At 38.3% G+C, this 27,353-nt stretch overlaps 1 protein-coding gene and 1 pseudogene across 1 annotated transcript in view; one reads left to right on the plus strand and one right to left on the minus strand.

Moving 5' to 3' along the window:
- Positions 1 to 27,353, minus strand: part of LOC122323377 (hippocalcin-like protein 1) — a 313,600-nt gene that overhangs the window by 232,061 nt on the left and 54,186 nt on the right. The window lies entirely within an intron of this gene.
- LOC122323378 lies at positions 31 to 27,186 on the plus strand (annotated as a pseudogene).

Consider the following 27,353-nt stretch of genomic DNA (forward strand, 5'->3'; position numbering starts at 1 on the left):
ACCCTGACACAGTAGCAGCGGTCCCATTCGGCGTAGTGACATCTTATTAAAGCGGCACCACGTAATCCTACCAACACCCTCCCCTGCTTTAAATCCGCTCGTCCGGTGCAGTTCCGTAGACGCACAGCCTCCTCCTCCAGCAGAGCAGCGCCGCGGCTCGTGTTCCTCCGGTAACATGGTGTGCAGCGCGCGGCAGCAGTAGACAGTATCGCTGGACCGTAAGAGTCTGCTCTCCTTCCACGACATATCAACACATCGAGGGAAACTTCGCCTTTCGTGGATACGGTAAGCCTGTTATGATGTCCAGTCAACGCGCCTTGCTTACTCACTGTAAAATATTCATATTTTTAATTCTTAATGACGGAACGTTGGTTCTCCTCTTGCAGCGAGTCCGTATCGTCAAATAGCATCCCATCATAAGCACGCGGAAAATAACGAGCCGTTTAGGATACGGGGGACGATCGAAAGTGAAGCCCGCAGTTGCGAAAAAGCGACCGAACAAACAGAATTAAGAAAGAAACGCGTAAATAACGCGAATGCAAAACAGCGCATTATTTCTGCTCCATTGATGGATAGTTCACAACACGGGATCGGGGTCGTTGTGCAGCCTCCGTGTCGTGCGAACAGTACTTTATGAATGAATTCATAGTTTTAGTGATTATGACGGATGTAAGGAATGCCGAGGTGGGTCAGGGTCGCGCTCGACGGATGTGCGCGCTTCCAGTAATTCTGTTTGGACGGTCAGGCGACGCTATTGTTCAAACTGCGCTTCTGAAGAGCTCGAGGAAGCGGGACGCGGATCCTGCGCGGGCAGCCCTCGGCTGCTGGGATCAGACGGTGGCTCGAAAAGTGGCCAATGCAAAAAAAAAAAATATTCCGAACCAGCTATCTACGGTGCAAATGCAATTATTACTAAGAGCAGCGCGCTTTTCGACAACGTGCGTTACGCTGCAGTAGACTCCAAAAGCAGTGTGTTGATCAACAACAATCTCGCCAAAAAAGTGACATATGATATTTAGTCTTGTGCTGTAGCACAACTGAATGAGTGTTTATGACGCAATTTTACGATGATTTTAAAATAACCGGCTTGTTATTTAATCGATTCGATTAAAAATATATGCTGCATATTATAATAGCTAGTGTACCATTGGCTACTGTACGATATTTATGAAACCCCTTACTACCAACAGACAGCAGCACATTTCTTATTGCTTCGCAGTTACTAAATAAACATTATAAATTAAACATTAAACATTAAATATATATATATATATATATATATATATATATATATATATATATATATATATATATATATATATATATATATGTGTGTGTGTGTGTGTGTGTGTGTGTGTTTGTGTGCATTAGATGACATTTCATTGACATTTTTATGTGTATTTTTTTATGGTTCTAGGGGCCTACAGGTCCTAGGGGTCTAAAATTTTCCTTTCAAAAACCGTCCTTTTATAAATTTGAGTGACACACACTTGCATATGAATGGGTTTTCTCCATGCCATTGATATTTGTTAAGGCTACGGTTATGTAAGAAGATAAAGAGTGGGAAAGGCAGGCTTACAGTCTGTTTGTAATCAGGCTGCTGGTCCCACTGAATCCCTTCAGGACATGCTTCATTCAAAGTCGCATTATTGATCGATGGAAGGATATGACATCAGGTCAGGGTGGGGTCAGGATTTCTTTTTGCTTAAGATGTGCTGATAAGTGTGTAAGATTAATGCGTGTTTGGACTCATTTGATAGATTTGGTTGGGGCTGAGCTGCTAGAATTTCATTTAAAACGACGCTGAACGCAGCCTTTGATTTATTTATTTTTTTAACCAAAATTGAGTTGTTACACAGCACCCCCCTCCACCCCCACTCCCCCAAATAGTGCTGTGAAGACAAATAGACAAAGAACAGCATAAATGTATTTTAAAATGAGTTTTGCGCTATATTCCATATGATAGCTTTGAATGATGAGCAAATTAAATTCGACCACAGTTGTGGAAAGAGCGGGATGAGTCTCTATTTTTATGTTCGTGGAAAAAACTAAATCATAAGGGTTTTTGAACAGTGTGTGAATACTGAATAATGACACTAAACAGATTTTTGGACGAACCATTTATTTGAAGAAAGTGTAGACTGAGAAAATAAAAGATGCCAGTGACTCAAGGGCTTTGTAGATTCTGCATGTCATTAACAGCACCGTTTAAAGTATGCGATCAGTGCTTGAGACACATGATGCATTGCCTCTGTAAGGCTAGAATCTCCCGTCGGGGCTTTTCCTTGCATTTCTCTTAGAAATCTCGTGGTCTCATTAGCTGTCTCATTAGTTCTCACTCTGCTGTTTTCTTTAGTGGCCCAAAGCACACAATCCTCTTTGGCATCGGGCGAAAGGCTGAATGAAAGGTGGATCTCATCCACTTTGTTCTTTTGCAACAATAAGTGACAGTAAATGCACTCGCTGCAAAGAAGCTACGGTTTGCTGCACATAAAATGTAGCTTTATGACATGCGTTATAGAGGAAACACTGGTCCATAAAACACCACATTACTGGCTTGTGAGTTAATGGACATTAGTGATAATATTAGTCATGGCACTTAATCTGAGATAAAGATGACGCTCATGCAAGTTGTTTGAATACATTACAGTGCCCTTTGTAATTAAAGATATGGAAATCAGGTGCCATTACTTCTGGCCTACAGTATTTGTTAGAGGAATTTCAAATTTCAAATTTCAGATTTCACAGTTTTGCTTTAGTGTGACTCAGCGTTATACTGCTCATTTGAACCCTGTGAGTAACCAAGCCCTGCGTGCTCCTTTCACCTGACCACTGCCTTCCACTCAGCCCGATTGTGGCTTCGCTGTGGGATGTGATTGTGAGTTTGAGAACCTTTTCAAGGGAGGATGTGGCTTTTGCCCCTCTGAGAACTTCTTGCTTCCTTTTCCGTGGTATAGCCAGATCTAGCCTTGCTCTGTGCCTTCCATTAGGATGCTGAAAGAAAGACCAATTACTCTCAGCAGCCGTGCTGCGGTTGAATCTAAGGAGCTCTCTGAGAAATCCTATGTCGTTCTACAGAAAACACTTGTGTGGTAGGATGTGTGTTTTGTGTGCTCAAGTGTTTCTCGGTGAGCCTCTGTCTGTGAGTAAATGCAATCAATGTCATGCTGTTTTTTAAGCTCACTGGTTGCATAAGAGCGCATAAAGTCTGTGGCTAGTGCTAAAAAAGCATGAGTGCCCTGCTTAAGTATGGTAACCTCCAGAACTTTGGTATTAAGAGGGCCGAAAAGTTGTTTCAAGTGCTTCTATCTTCTTTTCTTGTGAGGTCGTGCTGACCCACAGTGCTTCTGTATGTCCAGTCTGCCGTAGTTTTGGCTCTGTCAGTGGATCTTCCCACTGCTCAGATGGATTGGCTATTTTTCAGCATGAACTGGGCCTTGGTGAGTCAGTTCCTGTTGCTGTCATTTCTTGGATGACCTTTCATTGACACTGGGGAGCTAGGAGGACTTCTCGAACTTGATGAGAGTCATACATGGTGTTTTGGGATGACTTAGCTGTAAAAACAGATAAGAAGAGGAAAGGCAAATATAAAGTCACTTGCGTAAGGGTTTCCTCGTTTGAGAAATTTTAGAAACCACAGAAGGAAATGAGAAAAAGGAAACAGTGTAGTGGATTCAAGTTGCAATGTTGACTGTTTAGCTTGAGAAAAACTCTCGGCAAAACAGTTCTGCCGTTATTTACCTTTTTAAGATTTTCACATGCAGAAGTTATATGCATATTTTGTCTTGATAGCTGGGTTTGGGGTAGTAGCCCCCAAAGTAACTCTGCTCATATCCCAAATATCAAAATATCATATATATGGAATGTTATTTTCCATAACTATTTTCCATACCTTTATGGAATTTTAACCCACAGGAGAAAATCAACAGTTTAAAATCAGTCCAATTTACTGCAAAAAATGTGGATTTGGCAACCCTATATACCGCACAAGCTGTATCCAAAGTGATTTAAATACTCTGCAAATGCTTTTACTTTATGTAGTTTGTCATCCATGCCACTAGGTGTCATAGTATAAGGTTTAAGACTACTGTTGTATTCGTTTTTCTAAAAAAATAGAACTTGAAATGCTGATAAAAACGACTCTTTGAACATTATGTAAATATTTTTTCCAACACAGCTGGATGTTTCTACTTCAGAAAAACTTGATTGTCTGGCAGAGGTGTATTTAATTAAAGCTAATCTCGACAGTTCGTTGGCCCTCCATGAGCGGCACTGGGCACCCTCTAAATCACAAGGACTCTTATAACTTTGAAATCTCTTTACCCCACTCTCATTATATAATGAACACATATTGTCAGTATTCCCAAATGATCTATGGATTCTAATATACAAAATGAGAGCAACCGCTGAAGGTCAATGCACACAATTAGTGTTCACACACCCCCTTGGTCTGATACGCTGCTGTTGAGTCATGCCAAGATAGTGTTCTCGTAGTCTAGTGAGGTCAACACGGTTTACACAGAAACAACCCATTACAGGATCAAAGTGAGCCAACCGTGTGGCACATTTGATCCCAGGCATGGGGATTGTGGGGGTTCGCTTCCTGCTCTGTGACTGTGTGCTGTGCTACATGATAGCGGTTGAAGGAGAAATTCGTGCTGAGGGGGCAATTTGCGTTGTGACGAAAGGGGATGTGTATTTTTAGTCTTGGCCTCATCACGACAGGAAATGGGATAGTGGGCTCCATAATGTCTCAAATAACATACTTTTTGAGACATTTCTGTTTCCCTGTCTCCCAACCCTTAACACAGTTTCCCAAGCCCTCCCTCTAAACAATAGGTTGAACAGTGCATCCTTATTTGGGAATATCACTGCAGTACAGGCTTATTATGAACAAATTTATATATTGTATATGTATATGTATATATTAAATGTATCACACATGAAAATGAATCCTTAGTGTATCCTTAGCGAGTCTCTTAGCCACGAGTTTGAATAGACATCTCAGGTGTGATAGGAAAGAGTTGCTTGTCTTGCCGTCCTGTCAGGGGACGTGCTGAGGTTGGCATAGCGAGTCTGGACATCTATAAGGGTCAGCACTTTGAAGATCTGACGGTGACAGGCCACTTTGAAACCTGTTTTGTTCATTGCCGGAGACCTGCGAAGTGAGAGATCAGTTCTCCTTGACCTGAATACTGCGATGCCCTGGGCAATTAAGGTGTAGTGAGAATAATTACGATGTGGGATGGAGGATGTCCTCTGAGTCTGGCACATTTTAGCGTGTAGTGTTAAAAATGGGAATGTGCTGCTACATTCTGCTTCCATTAATGGAAACTTCCACAAAATCTGTTGTACATTCTGGCGTGACAAAAAAAAAAAAAGACCACAGAATAAACTGGGACCAGATATCTCCTGAAGAGGCTTTACTTTTTTTCTCGTGCTAATATAGGTTATTTAATGTTTGTTGGATATTAGTGTTCGCCTGCATTTTTGGCCAATACCAGTGTGTCTGATATACTTGAGTATTATGGTTAATCGATAGCATTTAAAAGGAATATTACAAATGTAGATAATATTTTAGTATAATATGGTTATGGTAATATAATTATAGTGTGCTCATACACACATATAGTCAATAGTTTATTGATAGCAAGAAGCAGACCTTAAAATGAAGAAAAAAATGAATTAAAGTTCTAACATACTATAAAAGCTGTCACCTGATCATTCTCGGGCCAATGATCTCAAATCAGCCTGGTTCTTATAATAAATAATACAGTGATGAAATTTAACACAAAATTATTTTTTATGTTTATTATTTGTTGACAAGGCTGTTTGTAGATTTGTACGAAGCCTCTAAAAGGACAGGAAAATTAAAACGGGTGGGAAAATTATATTTCAGTGCTTTCCCCTGAGAAACATTTGAAAATAATAAGAGAAGGGAAACTATATTTCTGTGCTTTTTGCAAGCAAATACAAAGATTCTAATATTTTTATAGATCTGTTAAAATATACAAATATAATATAATAAATTAGTATATAGCAAATTCTATAAAAATATTCTTCCTATTATATTCTTGTTAAACATGACCACAACATTTTCTTTTATTGTTAAATGTTGTAAGACAAAGGCAAGAAAAAACGTATAAGCTAGCATTGTTTACACTCTTTCATCATCTGGAGTTGAAGTTAATGCAGTATGACACTGGACTAAGGGCCTTTATGAGTTCTATCCAAAAGGAACATCCTCAAAACAAAGCTAAATAAAGCTCCATAAAGATCACCCACAAGCTCGTTAAGGTTGTTTGTGTTCATTTAAATGCGCCAGCCTAAGGATGTGGACTCCTCAGCTGAGTCTTGGTTTCTCTCAAGGTTTCTAACGAGTCTTACTAAACATCTTGAGTGGCTTTCCTGCTGGGAAATTCAAAGCACTATTCTATGTACATATGCTTTGGAATGATTTGTATTGTCAGATTGGTTTAATATAGTTTCAATAAATTTGAATTGAAAATATGGCATAAAATCCCTGATGTGATTTAGCTGTAGCCACAGAGACTACAGCTGGTGCTCTTCTGCTAATGCTCTCTCCACTGTCTGCTTTCTCATTCCTCATTAGTGGATTCTGAAATGTTGGTAATGGAGGCTTAGGGAACATGTCCGTAGTCCGGCTGAATATGGCAATTGGAACAAGCGTCTGTCGGAAGAACAGATGTGATTTGTGTGTCTAGCAGTTGTTAAGTGCCTGAAGACCACCAGAAACCAGGTTAGCAGAATTCACAAGCTCAGACAAGTGACTGCAGGCTGAGCCTCAGAGCTCAGAGATGTTCCAATCAGTCTTGATGTTTTTATGCCATTGTCAGCAGGATAACCTGTTCTTCTTGCCTTAAGGAAACCAAGACAAACCTCACTGGCCTTACTGAACCAGTGCAAGAATGAGAAAACCCTGTGTATGTGGCTTTTTGAATAATATTTTTAGACAAACTTAGTATATGGGACAGTTCACCCAAAAATTAAAATACCTTTTGAAAATTGATTACTCACCCTCATGTTTTTTCAAATATGTAAGACCTATGATAATACATTTAAAACGAATCTATTCTATATGTGCTAAATTGCAAAAATCTGTAGATTCGTCTGCACACTTACCATATTTCAAAGACAACAGACAACAATTATTCATAAAATGACATTGAGTAATAAAGAGGGTATAGTAGCATATACATTAGAACAAAATTTGAATACATTTTCAATCAATTGCAGATAACAAATGACTGTAAGTGTGCGATAACATTACATTCAGTTCACGCTTTTGTGTGTTTATATCGTTCTTGACATCGGTTGTAGGAGATCTGATTGACAGGACGAAGTCTTTGAAAACTGAATTGCTCACAACCTTGATCACCTCCTCCGCTAATAAGATCAGACTCTCTGCGAAAAGCTATTTGTGTTCCTCGAGACAGTACACCGAGAGCTGATGGCCAAATCCCAGTCAGTGGGATTTACAGCTGCAGAAGGACTCACGCAACAGGTAACTCCGGAGGGATGGATGACACGCTGCCTTCGCTTCACTCCACTGCGTTGCACGTCCCAGAGGAAAAATGGAAATCCACAGCAGAAGTTACATTCTAATTATGTCGCCTCCATAATTCAAGTTCTCCAGATCTAAAATGCAGACCGCAGTGCAGGAATCTGCTATGACCCAAACCCTGTCTGTTTCTCTACCCTGATCGTGACTGATGACCTTCAGGCCCGGTTTGAGGAGATACTGTAGATCTGGGGAACGGGCAGCAGCAGGCGGCTCCACGGCCCTGCGAGGTGATTTATGTGTTTGTGTCTTCTCGCGGCTGAACAGTCAGTGCTAGACTGGTTGGCAGGAGACCGCCACCAGATCTGGCAGCAGGAACTCACAAACCGATCCTCAGCAACTTCAAGCAGGTGGACGTTTGGAAGAAATGAATAGATTTGTTAAACATCAGTAGTTTTGCAGAGGTTTTGAATCAACACTCTGGGGTGAATCCAAATCGTGCTAATTGCAGTATTTTGATAAGCACTGCCATACATTTTTAATCCATCAATAATAACAGAATAGCAGGCCTTCCGTGAGCATTTGTGTCAGCAGTCCGTGCAGAGTAAGGTGTTATCTGAATTAATCTGTGCTTGTACAGCTGGGAGATTATCCAGCTGACATATCTCTATGTTGATGTTCGTATAAAAGGCACGTGGAGGCTGAACTAGGATACGTTTTCTCCCCAATTCTGTCTCTGTAATCTTGTCCAAATTCCCTGGAGTTCATATTATCACGAGGTGATAAGAGTAAAGTGACATTTCAGATGGCTAAAAGTTAAATTAAATTGCACGGTGCAGCTGGTTACACTGAAGTATTTCTTTTTAAGTCAACATGAAATGACATTCACAAACCATTTTACTTATGTAATCTGACCTTTCTGAGTCAAATGGGATATAATAAAAAAAATGTAGAGTGAGGGTTGATTTAATGCATTGGGAATTGATTGGATCATGCAACGTGAAAACAAATTGTAGAGGGGTTTCTGTTGGCTGAACTTTAAGCGCCATTGATTTGCTATATGTCAGCTGTACTGGAATTGGAAAAAAAAAAGATTTTAGTTATGAGTTGTGAGATTGAAGTAGGGCTGTGCGATATTGACCAAAAATTATATCTCTTTATTTTCTAGTATTTTACTGATTATTGGACAATATTTTACTCACGTGGACAGCTAACCACCAACATGTGACTGGGATAGACATCATTACAAAAGACGAAGACTTGACATGAGCTCTAGCGCCACAGATGGTAAAACGCGTGATAGTCATCTTTTGACGCGATCAACGCGGGTTTGAATATGACGAAATTTTTCTCCTTTGTAAATTTAAAATCACAGAAAATTATTTTCACTTAAAATGAAGGAAATAATCCAAAAGTTTAAAATAAAGTAATGGCTAGGGTTAGGGTAGGTGTAGAGAATTATTGTCCCAATAAGGGTGTCAACTACAGCATCTATTTAATCATTTGAATTAAAATGAACTTTTATACTCAATAAGTTGCATTCTGTTTTATAATGCATCTCAATACTGAGGTGCAGATAATTGCCACCTGCAACAAGTAGTATATAACTAAAAAATGCAGCTATTTTCACCTAGTTTAAATAGAATAGCTACATTGTTTAAATACCATCTATGCTAAATGAAAATGTGCTATTTAGTTCAAATAGCGTTTGTTGCTATTTGCATTTGGTTTAAATAGCCTCTATTGCTGCCATAGAATTGACAAAAATCGGCAGTAGGTGGCAGTAAGTCACTGTAACTAAGTGAATCATCATTATATAAACGGATGATTCATTCAGGAACGAATCAGAGACACAAAAAGGCTGTAGTTGTGTTTGTTTATTTTAAATAGCGCAAAACACAGGAAATGTAGTCCTCTTAATTAACTTATGTATTGAACTGTTGTAAAAAAGTAATATCTGATTAGTAATCATGGTCATTTTTGTAAAAAAACAAAACAAAAACGGCACTCTTCGTGTGGAATTGATACTAACTATTAACTAGGTTATACGAAGTGGTATAAATGTATACATGCTTGTAATTGTTTCTTATTCTTATTTTAATCACTGACTGTTTACTTATCTTATGTCAATTCTTTTAGCTAGTATTATTTTTAAGTGATATTGACACCCGTGACAAGAATCGGGATGTTTACATAATAAAGATTTTAAGAATTTAAACTAACTAGACGAGACCACACCACAGCTATAGTAAAGTTTTCTTTCTTTTTAAAAAACATTGTAAGCCAATTGAATCCACCTGATTAAACAGCTCAAACATTAAAGTGTCAGATGACAATTGCAGTGCTTATAATAAACATAATGTTATCAGGCATTGATGCGGATTCTAATATAATTACCTTTAAACTGTTTCTCTCAGTGATATCCCTTTTGAAGTGGAGCACATTTTAATACATGTGCATCAAGAAACGTAGCTCAATAACACAAATAAAACAGTCTTTATCATTGCACTATTTTTCTTCTTTGCACAGACTGTAGTTTGTAACATGTCTGTAACTTAAACAAGTCCTTAGATTACTTTCAGTCTGTAATTTAGCCATCATTCATTTGTTTCTTTTGGGCACTCTGTAAAAGATATCACCACTTTATACCCTGTGGGAAAACAATGGCACGCAACCTAATACATACTCATTGTATTTAAGCTACTGCCTGAGGGGTCGTTAGACAAATGCTAAACCTCTTTGTTGTTTCCTACCTTACACATTATTTCCACATTGGGAAGAGATCCCGAGGGCTGAGAGTCAAAATTCGTGGTCCAGCCTCTCTGTAGGTGTCTTCTTTCACAGATAGCTTCTGTCAAAAGTGCATTTCTTGCAGTCGAACGTGATCAGTGTTTATTTGCCGGCAGAGAGCTAACGAACGTCGTATCTGAATTTTAATGTGCATTTAAAGGGATTTCAGGTCGAAGCTTTGCTCCTCTGTGTGGTATTTCCGAAGAGTGTTTCAGGGAAGTAGATAAGCTGACGTTTATGAGTGCCATTGCCGTGTTGAAGTATTTGTGTGCGCGCTCGCTGTCTTCACAGACTGCACGGGAAAGTTGGGAGCCGATATAACAAGATGAATTATGTTTTGGCCTGAGTATGAGGCAGATGAATGGAGGATAGGACTGGCACTTGCAGGCTCCATATAAAGTGTATATTGCGACGTAAAAGCCCCTGCCAAATGCGCATCAATAAGGTGACAGCTAATAGAGCTACAGACTTAGGTCAACAAGCTGTTAAGAGGTCCTATTGTTATCTATTGAATTCCACGTCTATAAGAGGCGAACCTTGATTTTTCATGAATGTTAACATCTCAGTGCTTTTGAATTCTTTGAAACTGGATGCTTTAAACAGCCTTTAAACACTGCTTTTCCATCTGGGCTTTTGCTTGCAGCATAAAACCTGTTTGCAGAGGCTTTGAAAAGTTGATGTCAAGAAATGTTTTATTCTTGAAGACTTTCATTTAGAGATGAACTAATATTAAATTTCTGGCTGATAAAGACACTGTAAGGCAATAATAACTCTCATGACGATTTTTGCTTTTGTTTTTGTTTAATTATTTTAACTTTTAACTTTATTGACATACCGCTTGAGACTTACTGATAAAAACAATTGTTTGCACATTTCTTAATATTAAGTCTAAAAGGAGTTTTAATGTATTGATGAGGACTGTATTATCTTTGAATTATTGCACTTTATTTTACAGTATGTGTACTTACATGTACTGACAACATACTTAATAGTGTACACTTTTCAAGATTGGATTTTTGTCTTGTTTCCAGCCAAAATATCTTATTTTAAAATATCTATATTTAAGATAATATCTAATAAAGAGTTTTCTAGCCAAGAAAAAAAAGTCAAAATCAAGTCACTTTTTGCCTGAAACAAGCAAAATAATCTGGCAGTGGGGTAAGCAAAATAATCTTATTTCAAACAGAAAATGAGATTATTTTGCGTATTTCAAGTAATTTTGATTTAAATTTGATTTGTTTTTTTCTGAATTGTTTTCTTGTCTAGAAAATGTCTTGTCTAGAAGAATTTGTAGATATTTTGGCTGGAAACAAGACAAGAAAAATCTAGTCTTGAAAAGCATTTTTGTGCAGTGAAGAAAGTACAGTATAGGTCTTTAAATGCAAGAGATTTTTTACCAATAGTTTGCAATAGTTCACCTTTAGCACAATCAAATATACTTTAAAGTACACTAAGCACAAAATTAGTTATTACAATTCATCAGTTTAGTATACCAAAAGTACATTTGCAGGGTGTATTTATTAAGTGCATTTATAGCATGATTAGCATGTATTTCAAAAACATTTTAGTATATTTATTTTTATTTTGCCTGAAGTGTATGGCATTTGATGAGTATACGGCTCAATATAAACAGCATTCCTTTTCAAATAGGTGGCTGTCTATTTTCCTTTAACGTCATGATCTGTTGCTGGTTTGTGAGAAATGTTCCAGCCCAAATGTTGCATATGTTAAGATCTCGATTATGTTAAGATCTCTATGTCAGCTCTCAGTTACATTAGTAAGTTATGCCGCTATGTATATTCAAAGAAGCACTTGGCTCATTTATAGAGGAATGTGAAATAGTTTTTGTGTGCTTTTGTGCGCGTGTCCTTCTCTCATGTCTCTATTCTTTCCTCTCGTGCTCTGATGCTGTGCCAATGTGGATGAAGGCCGCTGGTCCCTTTCTGTGTGACCCACATAATCATAAGTGCTTCTAAAAGCCTGAGTTCCTCTGAGGAGATGTGCTCAGGGTTGACCTCGATGTACCGCTTTTTTCAGACACTCCATCTCTGTGTCATCTTTCTCAGGCCAAGTCGCTTGATAACTGTAGGTGTTTACAACTGTGAGTGTTTTTTCTTCACGATTTAGCATTGCTTACTAACGCGAGCATCACTATTGCTCATATTTAGATACAATTTTTTCTGTATAAATGAGAATTCTGTCATCATTTACTCATCCTTGTGTCGTTCTAAGCTCGTATGACTTTCACAGACTTTCAGCACAGGTACTACATTTTGACTTGGACCTGTATGAAATCACATAGCCAACACCAAACAGCCTTGTAATAACTTATTAGGACTGCGTGATTAATCAGAATAAAACCATTGGATTTGGATTTGTGTAAATTATTGAGAGTCCTTAGAAACTGATTGCATTAGGTTTTTCACCAAAAAATAAAAGCTTTATGGTTTAACGGCTGTAGAATAAAGAAATGAAGACAGCTATGTTTTATTGTTGTTATTTTACAATATTAGTATTATATATATTTTTTTATATTTTTAGTATTTTTTTAATTCTACAGTGAAATATTACCCTTTACTAATATTACATATTTTAATAATAATATTTACGGATTATTTTACAGTCGTATTAATTTTACTACCAATATAATATACAATGATTCTTATTATTAATATATTTTTTATATATTGTACTATAAAATTAAAAATAGTAGTTACTGAAAAATGGCATAATAATTGGTATTACAATGAATATGACTATAAAATAATATACATTTTAAGATGTAAAAGAATTATTATAATTACCCTTATTTATAAAATAAATATTTGTTATTGTCATATTGATTGTAATTAAATAATTTAACATAATATTAATACTGGAAATTATTGTGATGTGATCATTATTATTAATATAAATATTAATTATACAGAAATATAATATATGTATATATTATTTGGGAAAAAATATATTACAATCACTATGGCTATAAATGAATATACATTTTACATGTATGTTGTACAAATAAATTAATAATAATAGTAATTATTATTAGTGTTATTACCATTATTATTATTTCATATTGATATATAATCACAACATTTTTGGCCAAACTGTGAATTTCTGTTTTTTCCCCCAAATCAGACAGCACCACCTATCTGAAAATGCTAAAATGCACTCAAGTATGCTTGTATTTTACGGCAGTATAGTCAGTCCTGTACAGCTTACTCATCAAGTCACTGCAAGAAAGCATTTCATTAAAGGCTAGTCAATATTGTCCTTTGTTGGAGAGAATAACCCTCCATCATTGCATGTAATGGACTGCATTCCTTCTGCAGCCACAGTGAAACCAAATTATTGTTCCTGAAACAATAACCGACAGATGAGCAGTTATACTCTTCCAGCACCATCTGCAACTCTATCCAGCTTATGATGCAACACACACTCACATACACACATATACCGTATATATGCACGTGTGGACGCACACACATGCGCTCACGCACGGGTCACAGAGGTCATCCCGTCTCCAGTGATTATCAGGCTTACACGCTCAGAGCGGGTCCTAGTCGCTTTTGTTTATTATGATCAAACGATCTGCCTACGGTACGCTGGCAGGGATGCCAGGACTTTCTTTACGCATCTCTCGTGAGGGTGGAGGAGGGATGGTGTAATAGCGGCACACTACCGCCGACGTGTCAGAAAGCTTGTTAATGGAGGTGTAGGTCATACGCTGGGGGAGATGCTCATAGCGCATGTGTCCATCTGTCTGCTTATGCCATATTTTTCCTGCATATAATCTCTTTTCTCTCTCCCTTTCTCACAACAATATCGCTAATGCCCATGCCATCATATGGCCCTCCTGTAATCAGACTGAGAGATGAGTGTGTGATTCCTGTGGGCCCTCATTAACTGTCATGAGTAAAACAGCAATAGTGTCTTGTGGTTAGCCTATGAACTGAAGTACACAAAGTTTGATTGTTTAAATTTGATTCTTGGGAGCTTCATATATATATATATATATATATATATATTCATTCAGTCAGTCGAATCTTCCGCTTTAGTGAGGCTGTGGTTATGACAGAGATTTGGATAATGTATAACAGCAGTTTGCGTCATTTCCCAATGCCATTCTCCCCACTCCTCCTCATTTCCTGTCCTCTCTCTACTGTCCCATCAATAAAAATGGTAAAAAGGCCAAACACCTCTCCATACACACCCATCCCGTGCTCTTTCATCTCTCTGATGGGCAGCCAGCTGAGATCAGCTGAAGTCCCTGTTGGCAAGAGGTATGAAATGACGCTCTACAATGTGAGCTGACAGAAGGGACCTCACTCACCGAGGACACAGCCTCATTCTTATTTTTACCTCCTCTTCATTAGCCTCTTTCTCTTTCTCTTTCTCTTTCTCTTTCTCTTTCTCTTTCTCTTTCTCTTTCTCCCTCTTCCTCTTGCTCTATCTCTTTCTCTTTCTCCATCTTCCTCTCTCTTTATTTTTCTCAGTCTGTTCTTGTTATTATGTCCTCTAGCCCTCCTCTCTCTCTGAGTAACGCTTGAAGCAGATTCATTGATTCAGGTCAGGGCTCAACCCCCGCCGTCTTTATTAAAAGCCATACCTGACAGCTGGATGAAACGAGTCCTGCTGTGTAATGCTACGCTCAAATGTTAAACCAAATCTAGAAACATCTAGAAATGGTTTTAGAGTGTTTTCAGACACTGATGTCACGTCAGGATTGTTTAGCAGCTAAACCGTGATTTGAAATCTGCATTTCGATTTACTGTGCTGTACTACACTTGTGGAATGAGATTGGCAGGCAGCCTTTAGCCTCTGTAAGCTCCAAATTTGATGGATTGGGGATTTCAGCGCAGTGTTTTTAAGGAGAAGGTCTGTCCTTCGGCTCATGGGAGATGTTCTTGTATATTGTCAAAATGTCAGTGTAAGGATTCATTTCGTGAAGTGTGTGTGTGCTTGTGTGTGTGAGTGGTGAAAAAAACAGGTTGTAATTTCTTTACTCAATGCCACACAGAAAGGGGAAAAACACTGGAAAAAAATAGAAAATGGCTCTGTTCCAAAACGTAGTGAACTGCCTTATTGTCTACACAGCCTACTGTAGGCAGCTGCCTTCTAAGAAAGCATATTAACTTCATGGAACCTCAGAATGATTGATCTCGATGAATTGAAACTATAAAGGCAGACACACAAATAGCGCTCCAAAAGAAGAGATTACAATTAACATGTTGTTAAGCTAACCGTGCACTACTCTGATAAGCATAAAAAAATCGGCTTCATTTTTTGTCATTTTAAACCAAGCGCAAACCACACGCCTTGTTTGTTTTCATTGGCCAACTCAATCACGTAGTTAACTGTCAAGAAAAGCTCAGATTTCATGGATTCAACCCAAAGTACAGGAAAAACTTTCAGCCTGGACAAACAATAATGCTGCTTATCAGGATGTGCTACCAACACTGTACTAAGGTTAAGGCTAGGGATAAGGGTTAGCAGGGGGTGCACATAAGGTTCAAGTCATGAGAGCACCTGCAGATTTAGTTTGGTGCACACACTCGTTAAATATAACTATACAAATAAAATAAATATGCCCTCATGTAGCCAAAATAAACAGCACCAACAAGCATTGCAATATGAACCATTTTAAAGTAGAATTTTAATAATAAAAATCTATTTCCTATTTTAAATGCTTGAATAAAATACATTTATAATATTTATAATAATTCATCAGTTTATTTTCTTTGTTTTTAACATGTCATTTAGTGTGATGGGTTATATCAGAGTCTCAGCACTGACAGAGGGCCAGATTTACTAAACAGGGCAAATTAGCATTTGGGCACAATTCCATAAAAGCGCTGATGGGAAAATTCTGTGTGTGATTTACTGACAATGGCCACATTAAAGAACACAAAACCTCAACCAGATCATTTCCGTAATGACCCGAGCAATCTACCAAGAGCATTTCTGGGTGTTAAGTAATGGTGAAAATATCAGTAATTTTTATCAAGCGCAAACGTTAATTTATGGTGTTGCATGATTCATTTATGGTGCAAAATTAACTGTCTCCATGCCTTTTAGTGCAAATTCTTCATTGCATGTCTTTAGAAAATCCTGAGAGCAAAAAAGACAAAGTTACATTGGTGCAAGCTGTTAGTACATGGACTAATAGACTAATGTGCAATGAAACGGAAATAAAACAAATAATAATAGCGTCTAAAGCTCTTTATAATATCTATTCATTGATTTTATTAATCTTTATAATGTATTGTCTATTGATAACTATGGGGTTTTCAGCAAACACTGAAATGCTGTATATAGCATGTTAATAATTTAATTAAAACTGTTAATCAGTTGACAGCATTGAATTTTTCAGAGCATTGAGGATTGCCTTTTCCACAAGGGATACATCCTGAAATGGTGGTGTATTAACAGCCAGCGTAATTATGCTATCTTCTTTGGAACAGCTGGGTGGCTATGATTTCTTAAAATGCTGCCTACAGAGACAACTCAATAGGTTTTGGAACAGGACTTTTGGGAAAAAAAGGAGAGAGAGAATTTAAAAAGGGAGATGGTTCATGCAGAGGTTGCGCAATTAGAATTAAACTTTAGAGGAATTAAAAAGGTCTTAAGCAAATGAAATGAAGGAAGGGATAGAGCTGGCGGATTATAAAGGAAGAAGCAGAGAAAGAGACGGCGGCTGATTTAGAAAGATCAAAAGTCGCTTGTCGGGTCAGATTGATTCTCTGATTACCTCTGTTTCTCAAAAATGGATGAGAGATAGAAACGCAGGAGCAGGGAGAAAAATCAATTCTGTCATCCTCTTTCCTCTGCCTTTTTATAGATGCAGGAATAAGATACTCTTGTTGTGAGATTCATCTTTTGGCTCTTTCTCCTCCTCTGATGCACTCTAACTCCCTCCTTTCATTTCTCTTTTCTCCTCTCGGCCTTGCACTTTTATTTCACTGGTGTGCAGTGGCTCATTCACTCTCCGCTCTCTTGCTGGCAGGGATTTTAATGAGGCTCTTGTGTTTCAGATATTCAGCCTCCTCAGCCCTCAGGCTTTCCCACACAACGAAAACAACTCCGGGACGAATTCTCTAAACAGTTGCGGCATTTTTGAATGCGGTGCTAAGTGTTCGCAATATTGCACTAAATGCGCCGATCATTTAAATTTTTGTCAATGCAAACGGGGAAAACAGAAGATTTATTTGTTTACGTTATGCTGACCGATACTTCAAGTGCCACTGCGCTGACACCTGGTGGTGCGGATGCAGCATTGAGCAAACAGTGCAGTTCTTGGTGAGTTTTCACCTCTTGTCTTTTCCCAGAGAGCACAGTATTCCTATCCTTTTCATCCATCCCTCCACAGTTGGATTAGCAGTCCAGATGTTGCTGACCCACATAGAGTAGAGGAACAGCTGTCTGCAGGATGGGGTGGGAAGGCTGTCCTGGATTTTAACAGTCAGAACAACCACTAACACATGTGGGACACTGTGGAGAGAGAGAGGATTACCCCTTAAGCCCAAACATCCAGAGGGAGGAACGCGAGAAACTGCAAAGAAAGAAGAAAAAGGAGAAATTCTGTTTGAGGTTGCAGTGGGTTTGTTCTCCAGCGTGCCTCCGCATATCCGACTCTTGTATCTGCTGTCATCAGGGGTTTTCAGGTGCACTTGTCCCACTTCTGTGTGTCATAAATAAGCTCTGTTTGTAATTTGTTTTTTGTGAACTTTTGTATTTGCAGGCTTTTACAGATGAACATTTTATTGCTCAGAGGTTGCTCTTTCATAACGCAGGAGGCTTAAAGTCAATATGAAATCAGTTACGATGGCAATTCCTTTTTTTTTTTGTAATGCCTCTTGCCTATTGGGTAAAGACTTCAATAATAACTTTTTCTACAGTAATGAATGCTGTCTTCTAAACAGATTCATCAAAGAAAACTGAAAAAAATGCCCTGGTTTCAGTAAAAAAAAATTGGCAAGCACAACTGTTTGACATTAATAGTAATAAGACATGTTTCTTGAGCAGAAAAGCAGCATTTTAGAATGATTGCTGAATGACCATTTGACACTGATTGACACGGGAGACTTTGCCTTTATATATACTAGAAAATCGTCAGAAAACCCATATATTGAATTGAGCAGATATACTGAATTCCGCAATGCTTTTAAAGTATTTATGAGCAAATAAATGAAGCCTTGGTGAGCATAAGAGGCTTCACTAAGAACATTAAAAAAATCTTATGAACCACAATTGCTCGAATCTCTGACTTCCGAGAGCAGACTTGCTGAGCACGATCTTGGCTAATCTAAGCGGAGTTTGAGAGCTTTTCTGAAAACCCTAGGGAAGACCATTAGGGTGTTTTTGCAAGAGAAAATGATAGGAAGCAGGATATTTAACCTCCTTTCTAAGGAGGAACACAATATTTAAAAGATCTCACTGGTGATTTTCCCTGTGGGATTGGCTAAGGGACAGTTATGTGAAAAAATGTGAGTGGATGAAGTCATTTCATTCTTTATACGCTGCCCTCATCTTCCTCCAGATGTCTTTTGTTCCAGTCTTCTTGGCTGAAGCCGAGGACATTTTTAGGCAGGCTCAGTTTCAGCCTTCTTTTATAAAGTCTAATGAGTGTAGAGTGCTAAAACTAGCGTGACTTGTCCCAGTGTGAGTGATGACATTCAAGCCCTTGGGAACGGCGCTCCTTTCAGTATATCAGCAAGGTGTCTGCTGCACAGAGAGAGAGAGAGAGAAAGATATGTTGCTTGACATTGCACTTACAGCCGGTTGGAGTTTTTTCAGGCGCAGATGCAGACACAGTTACTTCGCCTTGTAGTTTCGGTTTTATACCTCTCCGTTTTCTGGCCCCTGTAGAAGGCAACATAGAACACAATTGCTATAGACATCCAGCAATTATCCAAAGGGCTGGTTAAGGCACAAAATGAGACGGCATAATGGAAACAACATGCACGGCACAGAGCCATTTGCTTGTCTGCTGGTCAGTCCAACACCAACACTCGGCGGTGATGCTCTTTCATCACCGCTGGGCCTGCCGCCAGTGTAAGCTGCTCCTGCTCTGCATTCTTGCCATTGTTGTTATTTTTTTCTTTCCCATCAGCGCTCCCCTCCCACACTCCCTCGCTGGCCTCGTTGTGATCCCTGGCGCTAAATCATTTGCTTCAACCTAAATGGCTAAGTCTGGAGATCAGCTTCAAGCTATAAGTATAAAATGTTTGGGACACATAATCACAGGACTCAGCTGAGGTTAAAGACTTTGAACCTTGGAGTCTGATGAAGTTGGGACAAAACCAATGGCATTATTTGGATGACATCCTGTGGTGGCCTTTTGATTTTGCAACGAAAGCACAGGATCACTAAAACTGCAATTAAGGCCATGCAATTAGGGAAAAATAAAATAAAATTGTGATTAAAAGAAACTTCTATGCTTGTTTGTAATGCTGGAAAGTATGGCCAAAATGTTATGATTATACAGTGTAACATTAAAAAGTACTTATATAATACTAATATAATATAATAATCACAGTAGTTTTAAAATAAAACTGTAATATTACAATACTGACATTTGTAGCTAGATTCTTTTTCCTTTTATTTAAGTGCTGAACATCAAGCTTTTGTGTGGAAAACTGCAGGGAGCTGTTATAGCTTATCTTCTGTCAACAATAGCCGGTTTGCAAGTTCTTCTTTTACAAGTTTGGGAGGATGAACAGTGCATGTTGCATTCCCGAATGCACATTATAGGCACCCCCAAATACAGAGCAGATGGAGTTTACATTTACTGTGACCTGAGATGCTTTGAGAAACTGAAAACACCAGCTCATGACCTGCTCACGTGTTAAAGAACACAGTGCCATGCTTCGCTCTCGAATAAGTTATTATTTTCAAAATTGAGATTTATACATCATCTGAAAGCTGAATAAATAATCTTTCCGTTGGTGTATTGTTAGGATCATTTGAATACCTGGAATCTGAGGTGCAAAAAAATCTAAAACTGAGAAAATGACCTGGAAAGTTGTTCTTAGCAGTGCAAATTACTACTCAAAAATTAAGTTTGAATATGTTTATGGTAGGACGTTTACTAATTATCCTCATGGAACATGATCTTTACTTAATATCCTAATTATTTTTATCATGAAAAAAATTATGATTTTGACCCATACAATGTATTTTTGGATATTACTACAAAAATACTCAAATGACTTAAGTCTTATTTTGTGGTACAGGGTCAAATTTAATCCTACTTACTTAGAGTGGTTATTTGCTCACCCTCATGTCGTCTCCAACCTGGCTGTCTTTCTTCTGGGGAACATAATGCAAGATATTTTGAAGAAATGCTTGTTTGGGGCTGTTTTTATTGCATACCCACTTCTAGTTATGCCCCTAAAATGAAATCTAAACTTTATCACTGTAGTTTCATAAAACAATGACTTCTCCCCAGATCATGCATCTGGAGGGGCTAAAAATAGTTTCAAATTAGGTTTTCCTCATCTGATCCCTCTCCGCTGGGGTTTATTTCTCCCTCGAGAGTACGTGCTCTCAGCATGGGGTAGGAAAATCAAATCAGACAGACTGCTATCATCTGTAATCGTGCAAAAATTAGCGTCCCTGAAAGTGATACAGTTTGGAGGATGTTCTTTTCTCAATGCTTATGTAAGGTAATTTAGCTTAAACTCAAACCGGGCTTTTGCCTCTATCGCATACTGTCAGATAATCTTTCTTCATTGAGCTCATACTGCTCCCTGTGCGTTTGAGATAAATGTGCCTAGTGCTCAGTGCTGGATGCTTTCATATATCTTGGAGAGTCTTGTTTGTGTGTACTGATCCTCCTCCAGTGTTTTTACCGCGGTGCACTGCGCGGTCTCGGATCACTGCCCATCTCGCAGTAATTGTGGGCGGCTCTGTTATTAATTAGCGCAGGTAGCTAACTGTGTTCTCAAAACATCATGAGAGAACGGCTGTTTTTCTGCCTCACATTTGGACCAATTAATTTGTACGTTTCCTTTTGCATCGTTACAGACGTTTATGTATTTTTATCAGCGCACTTTTTGTGCCCAGGATGTGAGAATGAGTCAGCGCGGAAGAGTACTATTTCACTAATGGATATGTTCGTACACACACGTATACACAACACACAAACACTGTCTCTAATTATCCATGTAATGTCAGGGGAGACATTAGAGTTCACTGAGCCCTGATGGGTGTCACACCAGAGCAAGAGAGTTCAAACACACGTTGTTATGATTTGGAAGAAGCCTGTGGTTTTTAATTAGCTGAAATTTCATGTTCACAATGCCGTGACGGCGTCTAATCACTTGACCCCTGGCCTCATAACTAAAACTCCTTCTCACCGCTTGAACTTGTAACCAAGTCTAAAATGTTTTCAGGTCTCACCTCATTGGCCCTCGTATCATTTTTGCCGACAGGTCTGACCCGGGCCTTGGTGTTGTCACTGCGCACACAGAGACGTTTCATCATGGGAAAACAGAACAGCAAACTCAGGCCCGAGATGCTACAGGACCTGAGGGAGAACACAGAGTTCACTGACCACGAGCTGCAGGAGTGGTACAAGGTGGGAACATCTTGAGACGTGCACAGGTGCCCCTAAAAAGGATCTGGGTACTTAAGCCACGCAAAGTGTATTAATGTTATTGCATTAACAAATTATGCTAGATCTTTCTTGATACTGATTAGACTGATGAGACATTTTGCATTAACTTTTTTGGTTTTTACTGTGAACATGTATACGTTTATAGGTATTTTATTTATTTGTTCAGTTTTGCCTAACAATCGTTACTTGGTTTGATAGTGTGTTATCTAATGCAGTGACATTCATGCATTTTAACGTGCACAGCAAAATGTTTTCCTACTTATTTCTACTTATTTTCCATAACAACATCTGGATAGTCTTGTTTTCTGAAAAAACATCAAAATAATTGAGTTCCTACATAAAAAAACACAACAACATTTGCCAGTGTGGTAAGAATATTATTACGTTTAATTATAATTAATATTATTATAAAGATAAAAATAAAGATGCATTCATGCACTGAACAATACTGTCACAAAAATTATAATTTTAGGTGGGAACAACAGTTGGTACCTTTTACTCCTAAAAGTTGCATATTAACACTGGAGTAGTATTATGTACCCTTATGTTACTTCTTAAAACATATTATTGGTACATAAGATGCAAAGTTATCTCCATATTTTCTTTTCTGAGAATACAGGCCTATGTGTTGTTCATACATAGACATAACATAAAAAGGGTCATCCCCTCCCAAAAATATGGTTAAATTTAGCATTTAATGTATGTCTCCATAAGTGTTGGTCATGGGAAATGACTTACTTATCCTACCCTTGAGTGTGCCTCAGAGGAGACATGAACACCAAGAAGGTGAAAGGCCAATGTATGTCTATATGTATGTAAATTTGAGCTGCTCTATTATGAGCCACAGTGGCCCTGGGACCGAAAAGAGCAAATCATTCAAGTGCTGTTGAAAATGACTGTAACGTTTAGTTTGTATACAGTTTATGTACTGTTGATGCAGAATTTATGAGCTGACCAAATTGCACAAGAATGATAAAATGCACAAACTATAGGATATGATTACAATAGCGCTGAAAACAGTTCTTTATTGGGAAGCAAAAACAAGAGAAATAGGAAATTGGCTGGTTAGTCCATTTTAGTATTAAACAAATCACGTTAAAACACATCATTTATAAACCTCCCAGAAGATCATGAATGCAGCCGTGAGACTTTCCCACTTGGTTTTAAACCGGCAAACACTTGGCTGATTGTGAAAGACTTAAGTGGAAATTACAGAATCATCATGAGAAATTATTTATGAGTTTGGGGGTTTGGGGATGCTTGTGTCTGACCTGAGATGTCATATTCTAATAAAGGAGTCTCTTAAAGCATGCCACTGATTGTAATATGTTATTCACTCTAAACAGGGGTTCCTGAAAGACTGCCCCAGTGGTCATTTGAACGTCGAGGAATTTAAGAAGATCTATGCCAACTTTTTCCCATACGGTGATGCCTCTAAGTTTGCTGAGCACGTCTTTTCAGACGTTTGACACCAACAACGACGGGACCATTGACTTCAGGGAGTTCATTATTGCTCTGAGTGTGACATCACGGGGAAAACTGGAGCAGAAGCTGAAGTGGGCCTTCAGCATGTATGATCTGGACGGCAACGGTTACATCAGCCGCGAGGAAATGCTGGAGATCGTGCAGGTCAGTGGCATTCTGGGACGCATGTGCTAAAGTCTGCAGCCTAAATTCACTTCTAACATAAAACAAAGATATGTATATTGCATCCATACACTCACTTTCTCAATGCTAGGATGATATTGATTAACAAATATGTATTTTTTTTGACTGTAGGTAGATGCTAACTGTTAACAAGGCTAGTGTGCTCAGTAATCCTCAACGTTTGGTTAGCTGGTTTCCCAGCCTTGTTAAACTGATGTTTAGCTGAATGGTCAGTTGGTGTCCAGCTGACAAGAAGCCAAACTACCAAAACAGACCAGCCTAACTATACTGGGCAGGCTGGGAGACAAGCTTACAGCCTTAGGCTTTTTATGAAGGTTGACAATTAAAACAATCCACAAGTAAACGGTGAAAAAGCCTGATCAACACAGACCTCTGCTGGTTACCAGAGCAGTCGTTTAGTGACCTGAACAGTGTGCAGGATTGTTTTGAACACGGTTTTAACATCTCCGAAGCTTCTGGCAGATGTCCTGATAGACAGCAGTCCACTGGAGACTATTCAAAAGTTGCATTAGCCTAATTAGGCATAGTAAAGGTACTACGCATTTCCAAAAAGCATTTGCAAAAGCACAAATCTAAAATAACATTTGAAAAAACAAAAATTATTGAAAAACTACCGTATACAGCACAGTTTGTGAAAATTTATATCATTACTTGATAAATACAGTTTTATCATGTTATCAAATTTATTTTATTATAAAGTCATTTTTTTTCAAATCATGGTTTGATAATTCTATTAACACCAGTTTGGGTCCATTTGACCTGTAAACTGCAGAATAATTGTCAATTATAATAATAGTAAATGGAAATTGCAAAAATTAAAAATCAATAAAACATATTGTCCATATATTTAAAAAAATATATGAGATATACAGTGGTGGCCAAAATGATTAGAACACTTGGTTTGTTCTGTTTCTTCATGTCATTCAGACTGGATGAGGATCACATCAGATTGCTGTGTGGAGCACTGGCTGTTGACAGACAAAAATCTCACTGGATTATTACAATTACTGGCAAAACGAATAAACCGATACGTCCTACTGACACACTTAAGCCAAAGATAGAAATAACTGACTTAAAATCATTTTAATCTGGTGAAAATACTTCTAATCATTTTGGTCACCACTGTACAACATGAGATTTCACAGATATTTTAACCACCGAACTTAAAAATGTTCCTGGTTTCCATTTGAAAATCCGCTCACATTTGCTTTCAAAAAAAGTTTTCCTCAAGGATGTGTGATTTATTAAAGTGCATGCTTATTGAGCACACTAGTCTTATGGCGATCAATCTTGACTCAAAAATCCCCTGTTCGCTGACTTCTGTGCTGACTTTGTGTCATTATAATGTCAGATGAAAGAAAAACACCTGCTTTTATCTTCAAAGAAATGAAAGAATCAAAATACTTACAGGAAACAGACACGATTTTAATTTATGTTGAGCATTTCTTATTACCCACCCAATACATTACTTATTAACAGTGCAGCCATATCCTTTCATGTTCCTCTTATTCAGCCTGCCTCAATATTTTTCTTCTTTGATGTGTGCGAAATGATTCATAAGATCAGAACTGATCATTAAAAGACGACTGCAATATATTTTTTGCTATTTCTGAGGTCTATAGTATGTATACAGTGCATATGCTACACCCTCTGATTGAAGAAGTGCTGTTCTCCTTCTACAGCAGCGGTCACTTCTAAGTGTATAAGTACAGTACAAGTCTGCATAATTTGCAGAAAGCACATGGATGAGCAGCCTGACCCTGGTGGAGAGATCAAACACAAACATTAGCGCGCTGTCCCAGATGATCGCTCCCTGTCAGCCTGTGCTGTGGGAGTAGAGGAGCTATTAGCATGTGCTTAGCATGCTCAGTTGGTACCAGTCTCCCAGCTAGGCTTGGCAAATCTCCGTTCTGCGCGATGCCCCTCGACTAGCAAGGCCTGTGGGGAAGATCGCAGGGTTGGGGGAGGGCCGTAGCGTCCGCGTTGGCTCGTCTCCGTTGGATTAACGAGTTAAATTTAACCGGGGTTTATCCCCGTGTGTGCAGAACGGTGAGATTATCCGCGAGCTCATGGAGGTTACAGTTGGCTGGCACTCAGAGATTGCAGCGTGTTGCATATTTTATCGAGGCGGCTGCTTTTAAAAGGTGGAGGGCTAAGCCAGACACCAGCCGTCTGCCCAACTGTGAATCTCATTATCCCTCGAAAACATTACATAATTGATTGACTTCCCTGATTTGGTGGGTACGGCAGGTAAATGAGCTGAGGAGGCCTGTGAAGTTTCCCTGCTCGAGTTTGCTTTTTGCTTCATGGCTCGTGATGGACCTCAGTGCGGGATGAAATACTAATGGAACAGAATATTGGATAAGCTGAGTCTGTGAAGGCCAGATAAAGGTGGTCCACTGATATTTTAACTTGGTTAATTATTCATATCCTTAACAGGCCATTTATAAGATGGTGTCATCGGTGATGAAAATGCCTGAAGATGAATCCACACCAGAGAAGAGGACAGATAAGATATTCAGACAAATGGACCTGAACAATGATGGTAAGATGAGGACTAGTTCTTGACTGTTTGAACTGAAATCTTAAAATGTCCCGGTGTGATTATTAAATAGTGTGTTAAAGCGTGTGATTTAATAAATAAATGTATAATCTGTGGACATCAGGAGCACGTGTGGGCAGTCACAGTCTCAAATAAATACATCATATATACAATCATACAATTTCTTATGTTCATCAAAGAAAACAAATCTATTTGTCTATCTGTCTGTCTATCTAGGGCTGTCAGTTTAACATGTTAACTCTATTAATCAGCTTTGAATCACAGAAATAAATTATATTTCCAAATGTATTATTAAACCGTAAACTGTAATAATGTTTCAGAATATTCACGTATTTGTTTATATTGAGCCTTGGGAAGCATTAGAGATTTTTTTCTTCTGAATTCGTAGTGTACATGCAAACTACAAAATTATAACAGAAGTGGGTTTATTAAATGTACATTAATTTCAGTAATTAAAATTAAAATTAGTAATCACTAGCATTAACTCATCATTATATTACAGCAATACCTTGACTGCAGCATACTAAAATGTTGCTCTATATATATATATATATATATATATATATATTCATATACACAAATATATACATATTTCATTCATATCAGGGCATGTCTTGCAGTGTCTTTTTCTCAACTATTTTTTCTTCCCATTCTAGGCAAGCTGTCTTTGGAAGAGTTCATAAAAGGTGCCAAAAGTGATCCCTCCATTGTGCGGCTACTGCAGTGTGACCCCAGCAGCGCTTCGCAGTTTTGAGTCGCTCCAGACAAGCTGCGCTCAATGCATGAAAGCTCTGTATCTCATTCTTCTTTGTGTTCCAGACGGAAGAGTTTTAAGAAATAAAACGTGCAACAATTTTACTTTCCGTTTTTCCCAGAAAGGACATGCGTACATCTGAAGAACAAAGACAACACCTGCCAGGACATTCTCTGTCTGCTGCGTGTCATCCGTCCTTGTCTCTGCAGAAGCTGGTGGAGCTCACGACTCCAAACATATACATAAAAAGCGGCCGACCGTGTTCCAGGGTCCAGATTTTTGAAAGGAATGTTCCTTTTAGGAATCGTGCATGCGCTCTTGATCTTTACCACCCTTCTTGTGTTTAATATCTGTGCTGTTTTGTTTCTCTTCCCGTTGTTTTGTGAGGCACAGTTCCCCATCTACTTTTTATATTGATATTTAAGTGTATATA

The sequence above is a fragment of the Puntigrus tetrazona genome, chromosome 19 (genome assembly GCF_018831695.1).
Source record: "Puntigrus tetrazona isolate hp1 chromosome 19, ASM1883169v1, whole genome shotgun sequence".
In the NCBI taxonomy this organism is placed as follows: domain Eukaryota; kingdom Metazoa; phylum Chordata; class Actinopteri; order Cypriniformes; family Cyprinidae; genus Puntigrus; species Puntigrus tetrazona.